Source organism: Fukomys damarensis, unplaced genomic scaffold (genome assembly GCF_012274545.1).
Source record: "Fukomys damarensis isolate Sample0158 unplaced genomic scaffold, DMR_v1.0_HiC HiC_scaffold_23, whole genome shotgun sequence".
NCBI classification, from domain to species: Eukaryota; Metazoa; Chordata; class Mammalia; order Rodentia; family Bathyergidae; genus Fukomys; species Fukomys damarensis.
The window spans coordinates 57402870-57416724 of NW_022900935.1; the positions used below are offsets into that span (position 1 = coordinate 57402870).

Genomic DNA, 13855 nt, shown 5'->3' on the forward strand with positions numbered 1-13855 from the left:
ACAGTGAGACATAGTGATGTTTTACTGGACAACCAAAAGCTTCAAGGGAGGGCTGGGGATTTGGTTCAGGGGTTCCACTACCTGCTTCAAAAGCACAAGGGCCTAAGTTCGAACTCCGGTAACAACAACAACAACAACAAAAAGCTTCAAGGGGCTCTGAGAGGTAGTACAGACAGTTGCCACCAGGGATAATCTTGTCATGGTTCTTGTTGGCAAGCATTTTCTTTACAGCCACACCAGGAAAAGTACTACTCAAAATCAAGACCTCAGAAACCTTGATTTTAGCCAGAATTGGGACTGCCTGTAATCCTAGCACTTGGGAGGCAGAGGTAGGAGAATCATGGTGAGTTTGAGGCCAGCCTAGGCTACATACTGAGTTCAAGGCCAGCCTGAACTGCACAATGAGACCCTGTTGAAAAAACAAAAACAAAAACAAATTGGGGGGTGGGGAAACAGGCTCTGTGCTAAGTACAGAAATAATTTCAAGACTTATACTTACTTGCTGAACATTTCCTTCACCACTCCATCAGTGAGTCATGGGCTGTACACTGTGAAATTCTCCAAATGGAAAGCCTATGAAATAGTCTCAGGTCCAAACAGCACTAAAAACTCATTTGCCACAAAATGATAACAAGTAGTTGTTTTACAATTTTTCCAGTACCATCTGTACTAAGTAGCTATGAGAGCTGGTCCAGAAGTTACAAACAGGCAAATCAAAGTCCAAACCTTAAAGAACATCTGACAGGTGATCATTCAATCATAGCAAGTGGATCCAGGTTAAAAGAGAGTGTTCAACAGGGTACAGAGGTATAGGTGAGATATATCTGGAGACAATACTGCATAGAGTTCTCAGGTCAGTGAAGATTAAATCAATGAGGAAAGCAACACAGACAAGAACAGACAGCAAGGTGAGTAGTAAGTAGACAGATCAAATCGCCAATCAGGAAATGAAATGGTCCAAGAGAAAGGAAAGGTGGTTGAATCAGGGCACAATGTAGTACTGTCCTTGCTCTGCAAAAGCAAAACTGATTGGCTAGTTAACTCGGAATAGGGTTTCTACAATGCATTAAGAAATGCTTTGGGGTTGGGGATTTAGCTCAGTGGTTCTGCCACCTGCCTTGCAAGTGCAAGGCCCCGAGTTCAATCCCCAGTAGCAAAGAGAGAGAGGAAAAAAAAAAAAGAAAAGAAAGAAAAGCTTTGCCAATCTCTGGAAACTCAAGGGAGGTAGTCAAGCTCACACACTTTAAATCCACATAAAAGTAAACATAAGCAGAACTCTTCCAGTAAAGACTACTTAAAAGCAATACAAAATGACAGCATGATTGGGTTTCACCATAGTTTCCAGTTATTGTCACTAACTTAAGCAATTCTCATAATCACTCCAAGTTTGAATTACATTAAAAAAAAAAAAAAAGCCAAGCGTGATACCGCATCCCTGTAATTCCAGCCCTGAGGCTGAGGAAGGAGGATAGCAGTGAGTTCGAGGCCAACCTGGGCTGCCTAACTCAGGGTCAGCCTGAACTACAAAGGGAGACTCTCTCTAAAACTACACACACAAAACAAACACACAAAAAACTGAAGTAGGAGATCAGTGTAGCTGTGCATCCTGCATTCTGTAGACCCCAAATTGCTAGCCTGTTATTGAATTCGGCCCTCATCTCAGTGGAGGTAAAAATGGCATCTCTGAGGCCACCTTCACTGAAGATTTCGGGACCATAGGCCTCCTGTGGCATATCTCTGGGGCTCTTTGTGATTCCTGGCTGAATAAAGCTTGCTGAGGGCATAGAATACTGTGAACAGAGAAGCCCGTGGGGTGGCCCCATGCCAAGAAGCTACAGGAAATCTCGCGACAAGAAAGTAGCCCGGACCATCCCTTCATACTCCCCGAGCCCTTCTGAAAGAAGGGCGCGATTCAAAAACCTGTCATTTCGTGAGAAAGCTTTCCTCCTAGGAAAGAGGCAACACCGGGTGGAGAAGCACTGGCCAGTTGTAAACGGTTCTGCTCTGTCAAATCGTAAAATCGGTGGAGGCCACAGGTTGTCCACGAGGCGGAGTCCTCTAGGAAGGGGAGGCGCTAAGGCAGGCCTCCCGCCTCCCAGTGTGTGTGGGGGGGCGTTCTCCATCCCTCCCTCTACCCTGGCTCACAAGCGAGCTCTGAGCACGGTTCAGAACTCGGGTCCGACCTTAACAAAGCTCTGTCACTCAGGTGGAACTTTGCAGGGTCCAGATTTCGCAGCCTACCGTCACTGCGCCTGCGTCATTGGGCTCCAGCAGTCTGCGCCTGCGCCAGGCCGGCCCGCGCTCTTTCAAGAGGGTCTCGTGCTCCGCGCGGGGCGTGATGGGACGGGGTGGACCTAGGCACTTTACCCTCCCCGTATTCTTTTTAAAATTTTGAGACAGGGGAGGCGTAGGACGCGGCAGTCTCAGCGGAGGCAGAAGCGCGCCGGCGGGCGTGGAGCCCACGGGTCCTGGGGTACCGGGTTCCCCTGACGCCCCGCCCGCAAGCTCTGCTGCGCGGGATGAGCCCCGCTGGAGCCGCCGGCGCCTGGAATGAACAGACCATCTGACAGAGAGAGTTGCTCTGATGGTTTAGGGGGGTGAGGATGCCAAGAAGAAGCGGGCGTTGGCCGGGGCTCCTCAGAGTTCAGCATAGTCCGGTTCCAGAGTGGTGAGCGAGAAGAGCCAGGACCGTCAGGTCGTCGTGATAAATTTTCCTGAAGGGTTGACATCCAGTCAAGCTACACAGACCGTGCACCAGGGCAAGATGCCAAACACGTGTATGGCCTCCTCGTTGACAGCAAGGACGATGCAGGGATGGCTGCAACTGCCACAATGCAAACCTTACAAGTGCTGAATCCACAGACCAGGGCCATTGCCTGAGAAATTTCCACAGACGGTAGCTGAAAGGAGGCGAGAGAGAAAAGTTTTTCACTGATGGCCACTCGACCTGAGAAACAAGAGGGCAGGTCTCACAGAGTAACCATGGCAGTACTGCCTTGTCCCACCTCCTGCTTCTCTCTCCAGCAGGACGCAGAGTAGGACATCCTGGGGTCGGGAGACAGCGGATCGGGAATGGAGGCAGAACCCCAGGAAGGCATTCTGTGAGTACCACTTTATGAGTGGGTGGAATAGCTGGAAAGGGAGCAGTTTGAATGGGAGAGAGAGCGCGTGAAGTACCATAACTTTATGAAGCACTGTTTGCGGCCTGCATTCTGAAGGCGCTTCTGATGACCTGAATAGACTTACCTGTGGAGACTTCTCTGGCCCAGGACTATGCCCTGGAAATTTGGCCTCTCTGCAGCTTAAATTCTCGGAGGGGATGATGTCAGCACTCAAAGGGGGACCAGAGTGGTGGCTACCTCAGCCCCACAGTTCTGAAAAAGGCCCTGGATGGATTCCTGTTTGTTAAGAGAACCAAAAAAAGCCTGGTTGCAAGCCAGGTGTACATTCTGGATGTACAGCCAGGGATGGGAGGCTACCTGTCTAAATATTTACAGGTTATACATCAGACTAACAAGTTATGGAATAAAATATGTTCTATACTCCTTCCCTGACAAATACCACGTTAGGTGGATGTAACTTTTGAACATGTATCGAGCTATGTGTATATGAGAGAAAGTTGGCAAAACCTCAAAGATGACTATATATTTTATTTCCAATATCATGCTCCATTGATGAGATGGCCCTATCGGGAGGAGTTAGGGTTATAAGGAATAAAATAAAGATATATGTAATTCATCGATTATTAAAACTATTCCATGAAATTCATCTTCTTTTCAGCCAAATCCACCCCATCCTGCTGCCAGGATGTGATGCCTCACAACAGGCCCAAAAGCAATGGGAACAATCAACCATGGACTGAACCTCCAAAACTGTGATCTAAAATAAGCCTTTCTCTTTGTAAGTGAATTCTCTCTAGTCCTTATTATAATAACAGAAAGCTAACACAATACTGTACGGTTACATGTGTAGAAAATGAGAATGTATAAACCAATCTATGATGACAGAAACCCAATCAGTAGTCCCTTGGGAATGGAGAAGTAGGAAAGAGCACGAGGAGGGGTTACCGGAGGCACAAGAAAACTTTGTCGTGGGGGAGAGATGAATATGTTCACTATCTTCATTGTGATAGTGATTTCAGGTGTATACATATGTAGAAATTCTCAAATTATATTCGGTGAATATACACAGTTGATTGTATATCAACATCTGAAAGAGTGCGTATAACATTTAAGGAGTTGTGGGGGGGCGTGATGTTACAGGCCTGTAATCCCAGCACTCAAGAGGCTGAGGCAGGAGGATCACTGTGAGTTCCAGGCCAGCATGGGTTACATAGTGAGTTCAAGGCTACGTAGCAAGTTCTTCAACTGCATAGTAAGATGCTGTCTCAAAAAACAAAATTAAAAATTACTGTACTTACACAAGATATATTTTGTGGAAAGGGAGTTATGGGTCAGGCATGGTTGAGAACCCCAGGAGCAGGTGGACTGGGTAATTCAGAAACCTGCTCCCAGTTTCCCATCTTCAGTCTTGCCGTGGTCACCAAAACTGTTACCAGCCATTTAGGGGTCACATGGTTGAGAACCCCAGGAGCAGGTGGACTGAGAAATTGGGAAACCTGCTCCCAGTTTCCCATCTTCAGTCTTGCCATGGTCACCAAAACTGTTTCCAGCCATTTAGGCTCATATGCTTAAGTTCATCTCTTGTCCATGTGACCAAATCAAAGGAAGCCATATATTTGGGTAAAAAGGAAAAAAAAAAAACATTTATTCAAAACTAGGAACTGTAAAGTTGCTTTATAAGGAATATAGAAAGGAGAGGTTTAATGGGGTTTAATTGCTTCAAATCCCATGTCACCTTTACAGATGAGCAAGCGCCTTTTCTAGTAAGGAGCAGAGGACAGATAATGCAGATCTTTACACTACACTTGCTTTATCACTTCCTGGCCGTTTTCAGCTCAACCTCTTCTTTCTTGTGGAAAAAAAACCAACCTCCTGGCCCACCTGGGGCTTGCATCAGCATATTCTCACACGTCTTTGGGGAGGAAGAGAAGAGGGGGTGTTGCCACATGCTCAGCAGGAGGGGGTTTGGAGAAATTGCTTATCTCTAAAAGAAAAACCTTAAGTTTTTCCAACTTGCAGTGCCTGTTAAAATTGGGACACCTGCTTGTGATGTGTCTGGTGACCGCTAGGCGGCAGAAGCGGCCTATATGGAGAAAGTGGGGCTTGTCAAGGGGTTATCCTTCCCTTAGAATTCTGTCCTCTAGGATCGCTGCATAAACACTCTTCCTTTATGCTCAGTAGAGCAAGGATTTGGGCCATGGTCTCAGTTCCGCTTCCGTCGCATGATGGTCTCAATACCAAAACCCTTCCCAGTTTTCCCAGATCCTTTTTCAAATGATGTCCTGAGCCAGGAGTGGTGGAGCATACCTGTTCTGTAAAGGCTAGGTAGTACTGTATATATTTTAGCCTTTACAAGCCATAAGATCTCTGCCACAAATGTTTAATTCATTCACTGTGGCACAAAAGCAGACAATGCATAAATGAATAAGCCTGGCTGGGCTGCAATAAAACTTTATTCGCAACAATCAGTGGCAGCCAGAACTAGCTGACCCTTGTTATAGACAATGTGAAGTGTATCTTCCTTGAAGGTAAACCTCCTAGTATGAAATGAATGAATTTTTGTAACAGTTTTATACTGTTTATTTTTTAAAGTAGGATTCTTAGGGCTGGGGATTTAGCTCAGTGGCTCTGGTGTCTGCCTCGCCAGCACAAGGACCCGAGTTTGATCCCTGGTACCAAAAAAAAAAGTAGGATTCTTCATCAAGGTAATCATGTATTTCCTGTTTACTTGCTTCATACTTACTTGCAAAATGGTCCATGATATTTAATTTATTATAATGGGGGTGGCACTGCAGTGCTATGGATCCAATGCAGGACCTCAGGCGTGCTAGGCAAGTGGTGTGCTACTGAGCTATCCTCCCAGCCCCTCTAGGAGAGGGATATAATTCATAGGTGGTAGGAAGGGGGTTATCAAATCTGCTTCCTGTCCCATTCCATCATGCATCTAGAATCAGAGGCGATGGCTAGAATCTTACATGCTAGCACCCACTTTAACCACAAGCTACTTCTTTACTTTCAACCTCTCTGATCCACATCAGATTTAGGGGAATGATGTGGGCAGTGTGGGGAGAAGTAAGAAATAATTTCCTGTCCTGAATACACAGCCTGGTTGTCTCAAATTGTGTCTCCCTAGGTTCCTGGAATTTGATCTCTATCAGTTGCTGTCATGTGCACCAAAGTATGCTGCCCAGCACCCGTAGACTGCTCTCAGAAACTTCCAGCATCAGCATCCTGCCAGAGAGCAGCAGGAGAGACAGCAGGAGGACCTCTTGTCTTGCACCTTCACCACCAATGTAAGCTAGGCACAGCAGGGTGGGCGGGCACTTGACACTGCTTCCGGCTGAGCTCAGGTTGCTGAGTTTCCTCTTCTTAGGGGTGTGTGTATGTGGCAGACCGATGAGACCTACTAGAAATGAAAGGGGACTCTGTGCATTGCCACTGAGACTAGACCTAGACAAGGAGTTTCTTTTTCCATTGCAAAAATCCAAACCCAAACAGGAAGCAGTTACACTGAGGGAAAGGGCAGAGGTGACAATAATCTGGCTCGACTGTCTGATGCAGAGAAGTGGAAGTTCACATGGAGGAAATGTTTTGTGTTCACAGAAAGATTGATGATTAGAACTTAAATCATGTGTACAGAAAGCAGAATTTCGGGTCGGGGATTTAGCTCAGTGGCAAATCATCTGCCTTGCAAGCACAAGGTCCTGAGTTAGATCCCTGGTTCCACAAAAAGAAGCAAGCAAGCAAGCAAGCAAGCAGATTTTCCAAGCTAACTCTGGGCAGTTGCCATTACACTGTGTATGTTCATGGCTCTAGTATCATATGCACTAAAATGTGTCTGTCTCTGCCCGGGCAGCAATCTGCAGGATTTGTTAAGAGGTTTAGTGTTGGATGGCCTGCTGCACTTGAGTCTGTTTGAAGATGGGCTGGTATTTGCGTGTTTGATTTTTTTAGACCCCATTGTCCTTGCCCTTTAGTGTCGACAGGGTCATTCCTTGAACATGGCTGTAGAATATACTGGCCTTTTTCTGTGTTCTGTGTAATATGTTCTATCAAAAGTATTGGTTTGGAGGTTTCCAGATTTTTTTTCTTTCCAAGGAGTTTCTTAAAAAGGTGTCTGCTTTTTGTTTTTGTTTGTTGTTGTTTTCTGAGACAGGGTCTCACTATGTAGTTCTGGCTGGCCTTGAACTCCCAGCAGTCCTCTTGCTTCAGCCTCCCAAGGGCTGAGATTACAAGCATATGCCACCATGCCCAGCAATAAGAGACATCAGCTTTCTTAAGTCTGTTATCAGAATTCACATTATTTTTCCACTTTATAAATTTTTACCTCCTGTTGCATCAAAATGCATTGCAATAAAATCTTCTGGATATGTCAACAGGTGCCTACATAGTTTTTATAACAGAGTAAACAGTCAATCACAATGATTAACAATTCAGAATTTTAGTGTACTATAAAATACACTAAAACATGTTGCATGGGTTTTTGTTAATTATGTTATTAGTTACATTATGCCTGTAATCCCAGTACTGTAGGAGGCTAAAACAGGAGGATAGGAAATATGAGTTCAGTGACTTAGCAAGACCCTGTTTTAGATTGGGAAATCCCTCAGTGGTGCCACACAGGCCTTGCAAGCACAAGGTCCTGAGTTCAATCCCTGGTACCAAAAATTTAAAAAAAACTGTTTCAAACAATTAAAAGCTTTTTTTAAAGGGCTAGGACATAGCTCTGCGTGAAAGCCTTAAGTTCAATCTCCAGTATGTTGTTGCATTTTTTTAAAGCCAAGGATTGTTTCCCATCAGTCAAATGTGATCCTTAATAAACATTGACTTGCCAAATGAAATCTAATTTATTTATTTATTTTTGAGACAGTCTCACTACACAGTTCAGGCCCTGAACTCACTACATAGCCCAGACTAGCCTTGAACTTGTGGCAATCCTCCTGCCTCCTGAGCGCTGGGACTACATGTTTTCACCACCACACCCAGCTAAGCCTGGTCCTTCTGATTCTTAGTCTTGATCACAGGGATAAATTATGGATAAAATTTGAGTAGTCTTTTCTTGTTTTTGCAGTGCTGAGCAGTGCGACCTAGGGCCTCTTGTGCATTAGGCAAATGTTCAACCACTGAGGTACCTCCCCATCTCACTTGCTGTACCTGCTTTGCTCTCAGGTACTGTAAACTCCCCCTTGCTCCATGCCAAGCCCTCTTGACTGCATCCCACCCTTCCTCCTTCTGTCCTGGCCTTATCCACCATCCACAACTCTTACCTCCTCGGCCTGGGTAAATTTACTAGGAGCCAGTGATTTTACAGGCTCTCATTTAATCCCTTCCGCCCTTTGAGGAAGGTCCTACTATTATCCCTCGGTTTACAGATAGATAAACAAGGAATGAGGTCATTTACCTGAGGTCACAGGCAAAGTAGAGTTCAAGGCTGAGCCTGCCCAACTACTGAGTCGAAGTGAAGAGTGACTCTCCCACCTCTGCATGCCTGAGACCCTCCGATCTACATCACACTGACAATCCAGTTGCCTACTGTACATCTCTATGGCCTGTGGAGCCAGCAGGGGTCTCTCTTCCTCACTCACCTTCTCCCACTGGGCAGTGCTTCTTATCATTCCAAACTCCCTAAACATCAGCCACAGGAGCTTCCCCTACTCCACTCTCCGACAGCCCTGCCTCAGACTCGCACCCCGAAGGCTGAAGGCCGGGGCTTCCTGAAAAACTCAGGACTGATGAACATATCCTTTCTAGGTATGTCTAGTTGACACTTTTCCTGCTTAAGCCCTTACATGAGTCAAAAAAGGAATGCATGTTTACAAAAGAGCATGAAACTGTCTTTGGTTTTGTGGTGCTAGGTATTGAACCCAAGGCCTCTGCACTAATGAATATCTCCAGGCCATTTTTTATTTTTACTTTTGAGACAAGTTCTCCCTATGCCACTATGTTGTTTAGGCAGGGTTCAAACTTATGATCCTCCTACCATGACCTCCTCAAGTACTGGGATTACAAGTGGCACTGGGCCTGGGTTATGGAGTTCCTTAGATGATGACTTTGCTGAAGTCACTGAAGGGCGTTGGCTGTGATCACAGAAGCATACTCCTATGACTTGTCCTGGCACCTGTGAAGGATCCTCTTTCTGTGCTCCTCTCTGCCCGAGCTGACTGCAGATCAGTCTTAGTGCCCAACATACAATGAGTGTCAGAGGCATGTCACATGTTGTGAAGCATACTGGTGAGTGGGGCCTAGAGGGAGCAGAGCCAGTTGAATGGCTTCTTTTTGTTAGTGCTGGGTCATTGAGTTGTAGCCATTCAGGTTCCATGAGCACAGGAAATCAAAGTATTCACAGCAGCTGAGATGAAGGCATGTTCCTCAGACACCTGGGTTCCGTGCTGAACATTAGAGACTTGTCGATGCACATTTTCTCCAAATTCTGGTGACCTGGCTTCAAAAGGGTCAGCTACTTCATGGTATTTTTTCTTTTAATTTCAATGTTTTCCTTCGGTGTAGGAGACAAAGGCCAGGTTCTATCACATGCTAGAAAAGAACTCTACCACTGAGACACATCCCTGGGCACGACAGCAATTTCAAGAGCCCTGAGAAGACCCACTGCCTTTGCCATTGTGGTCTTTGTCCTTTGAAAACTGAACGAAATTCCATTAATGCAATTCCTTTCATGGGCTCTCCCATTACAGTGCAACCATCTGAATGGATGTCAGCAGTACTGACAGCTTGGTTTGATGGCAGGAATTGCACAATAGTCCCATTGCTTCACAGTGGTGTGTCCCCACTTCACACAGTCTGTGAAATGTACATAACTTCACTGTGCCTTATTTTTATTTCACTCATCAAATTATTCAACATTTTTTGAGTACTATATGCCATGTGCTGTTTATATATTTAAAAAGTAATGGTGAGTGAGTCAGACAGTTATTCTTTTCATCTGCTCATTGTTAGAATCCTACAGCACACAGGGAAGAACATGGAGAGATGGGTGTTACTGGATGCCAGGAGGGAGGGTGCAAAAAAAAAGATAACTGGTGTTCACCCACTTCACAGTTCCATGTTCATCCAGTAGCTAGCTCTCTGCCTGGGAACCACATACTAGAAATTTCTCACCCTCCAGCCCATTTAATTTAAAGCTGTGTAAAAGGCCTCATCTCCCACTCTCGGCACCCTCCCCAATTCATGACATTTGTCTAGACACCCAACTTTCTTCGACTTGAAAAAGATCCTGTTTACTCATTCAGCACTAACAGGCCAGAAACACCACCTGCCTTTCTGAATCAGAAGATGGCTTTGTCATTTTTTTTCTGACTGAAATGACTCATCAACTGGCATAGCAGCTGAACAGCATAATTGCAAATCTATTTTTCCAACCAGCCAGGTATGTGTTTCGGATAGTAGAGGAGAGGCTGCAGTAGTAGCGGAGACATCTCTAAAGAGAAGCAGAAGCTGTTTACTGTTGCTTTGAATATTTTGAGAGCAGGTGAAGCCATGTTATTCCTCTCTGAAATGAATGTAAGCCTGCTCCAAACCATTTTTCTTTCTTTCTTTCCCTGAGGGGAGGGAAATTAGACATTCTGCATACAGAAGGAGAAACAGTGTAATGAAGAAAAACATCCAGAAGAATTCATTCCCGTGTGTTGGAACATTTAAGAAAGGACAACTCTGAAACTTGGTTATCATGGGAAGGTCCTGGGATCAGCTGGTTGGGTTATAAATCTGACTGGGAAGACTGTGTCCTGTATCAGGCCAATTCAGTAAAATGGATCGGCTGAGTACTTCTAAAATGGCAGAGGGTGATAGTTTTCTTGAAACGTTTCAAGCCTAAGACCCGAGACAGTTTCATCTGGTAAAAGGAATATGGGAACCAGCGAATTCTCTTACCTGAGTCCTGTATCCATAGAGCCTGAGTTTTCTCTTCTATATAATAGGGATGACCATCTTTCTCCAGATTCTTCTAGGATTTAAATAAGACTGGAGAATTAGATGAGGAAGCTCACTTTTTTAAAATTTTGGAATGTCTAGATTGAGGAATCCATAACTAGAGGTGGAGTTAGACTTGTGTGGCTTGGGAATTCTTAAGTGGCAGGGGTCACTTTCCTGCAGTAATGTTGAAGAGCCCCTTCAGAGTGTTGCCCAAGTTCTCCTCAATATTCTTTCCTTGGAGCCACACCTATTTTCTCTTTGGTTCGTGGTGTTGATGAAGAATATTCAAGATCAGGAAGTGATAGCAGTCCGTCCCATAGCATGGCAGACTTGGGGTCTGAGTCACTAGGTGGATAATGGAACATTGACTGACCAAGGATCAGGGGATCCAGTACCTTGGTCAGGTTCCACGAGCCAGTTATATCACTGGTGGTCACATTTCTGCCTCCCGGAAGCACTGTGGCATAGACTTGAATAGGTAGGGTACTTTTTTGACTTCCTATAAGAAAAAAATGAAGGTGTCCTGAATTGTGGCTCATCCCCAAGTTCTGATCCTGTTTTTGGTGAATTGTTGAGTACATGACTGTTCTAGATTCTTCTGAGTGGTCTGTAATTTTATTGGCTATTTTATTTACCTTGTGGCTTTCCTGACACTTAGTGGTGACAATTACTTGTCTCTTCTCAGGTCCCTACTCTGACCTCCCTTACCTTCAGTTTAGTTTATTTTTGTTTGTTTTTGGCAGACTGTTATTCCTGGCCAGAACACCTACTTACCGATAGCTCCTCCTAATGAATACCGTTACCTCAGCTCATTAGTAGAGATCTTAACAGACCCAGGCTGATATTTAGATAGTTGAGGTGTAAGAACTAGAATCCTGGGCCGGGGATTTAGCTCAGCGGTTCGGTGGCCTGCCTTGCAAGCACAAGGACCCGAGTTCAATCCCCGGTACAAAAAAAAAAGAACTAGAATCCTGGCCTTGTATCTGTCTGAGGAAAGGGTGACTCTGGAGCTTGAGTGCTGTCTAGGTAGGCCTGAGGGAGAGGCTTACACTGCTAGAACTGTACATTAGTGTTTGCAACCTAGGGTCTTGGAGTCAGAGAAGCTGGATTTTGCCTGCTGGGCTACACACGAGTATTCTACAAAGAATCCAACTATAGGATCAGACACATTACCAGGAGTGACTCTGTTTAACCACAGCACATATTCCTTTTCCTGTCATTAGAGCTAGAGCATGAATCTGGTCTCAGGGAGGTCTTGAGAACCCCAAGTTCATAGAGCAGGCCGACCCTGGACCGCGGCAGGAGTCGAGTTGGTGAAGGGCCGGGCCTTGAATGGGACTTGGGAGCTCCTGCTTCCTGGTCCCCACTGGCTCTTGCACCTTCAGCTGAAGCTGCCCTCAGTCAAGTCATTGCCCTCTACCCCGATCCCATCCCGTGGCACTGGTATTCCATGCAGTTGAGTGGTGTGAAAGGTGCTCCCCACACCCCACGCATCCAGGCTCCTGTCTCCCAGGACTGAGCCTCTTGACTCTTTCCTTCCTGGTTCCTTCCTTAAAATACACTCTCAGGTTTTATTTTGTGTGCTCAGAAGGCCTTTCAGTTGAGATGGGCTCACTGCCTGGTGACTGCCGGAGTCTGTGGCTGTAGGATGAGAACAGACCTCATCAGGTTGCCATCTGTCCCCGCAGGTGTCATTGCATCTCCTCAGGATCCGCTACCTGAGTGGTAGAGAATAGACTGGGCCTCTAGCCGCCATCCCAGCAGGCTGGCAGGGAAGGAAGTGGGGTGCAGAGGACTGCCATTGTATGAGACTCTCACTGGGACAGGAATGCGCAGTGCTCTCCAGAAAGAGGCCTCGTGTGGAGAAAAAGTTACAGCCAAAGCAGCCTCTGAGGAGACTCTGCCCTCTCTACATCTTGTTGCTTATAAAATTGGAATTTAAATTGGATTTAAAGTAGGTACCTGCAGACTGAGAACTTCCATTCAGACCTTTAGCCCTCTGCCCTTTGGCCAGTGGCCAAGGCATCAACTTGGTCCAAAGCAGGTATTCCTAGGTGTTCACTGGTTTATTGTTTCAATAATGGGAGTATACTGGTTACATTTACCTTTGAACATTGACCATTTTCCAGGACTTTTCAAACACAGTTGTTGGTGACCAGTACACTAAAGCCCCCTCAGGCCCTGTTTCTTGAAGACCCCCTTGCCCTGTACTAGGTCCTGGGCTATCTTGGGCACTCTGTGGACTGTCAGTTCCCTTGGCAAGGCCAATGGTCAGGTACGTTTTGGGACCTCAAAAGTCCCTCAGTAGTGTCCTGAGGCAGCTTCTTGAGAGAAGTTAGGATTTCCCTTTCCTCCCATGGCTGCTCACCAATCCAGAAAACTGCTTGAAAGGAACTGTGGTCACAGAGATGTGGCCACATCATGCAGCTCCATCTGTCTCCCAGCTGGCTTTTATGCAAAGGCCCTTTCTCCCCAGGCAGACCTGCCTGTCCTAACCTAGAGCCTCTGCGTTATGAGTCCATCCACGTGAAATGTTCAGAGCAATAGAGACCGAAAATAAACTACCGGCTGCAGTCCCTTCCAATTCTCTCCTCCAGCCCGACAACACTAACATTTAGTGTTTCTCTTGGGAGTGATGGAAATGCCCCCAATTCATGGTGAGAAGTCATGCAACTCTCCGAATTACTAAAAACCATTTAAGTCTATACTATAAGCGAGTGCATTTTATGTCATCAATGTATTATAAAATTTAAGTTTCCATAGCTGGATGTGGTGGTGCACATCTGTAATCCCAGCACTTGAAA

General features: G+C 45.7%; 1 long non-coding RNA gene across 1 annotated transcript; it reads left to right on the plus strand.

The window, feature by feature from the left end:
• The first annotated feature begins 2373 nt into the window (after positions 1–2373).
• Positions 2374–7256, plus strand: LOC104860236. Its single transcript, XR_779632.2, has 3 exons — positions 2374–3101; positions 3781–3900; positions 6256–7256. It is a non-coding gene; the product is annotated as an uncharacterized LOC104860236 (long non-coding RNA).
• The last annotated feature ends 6599 nt before the right edge of the window (positions 7257–13855 follow it).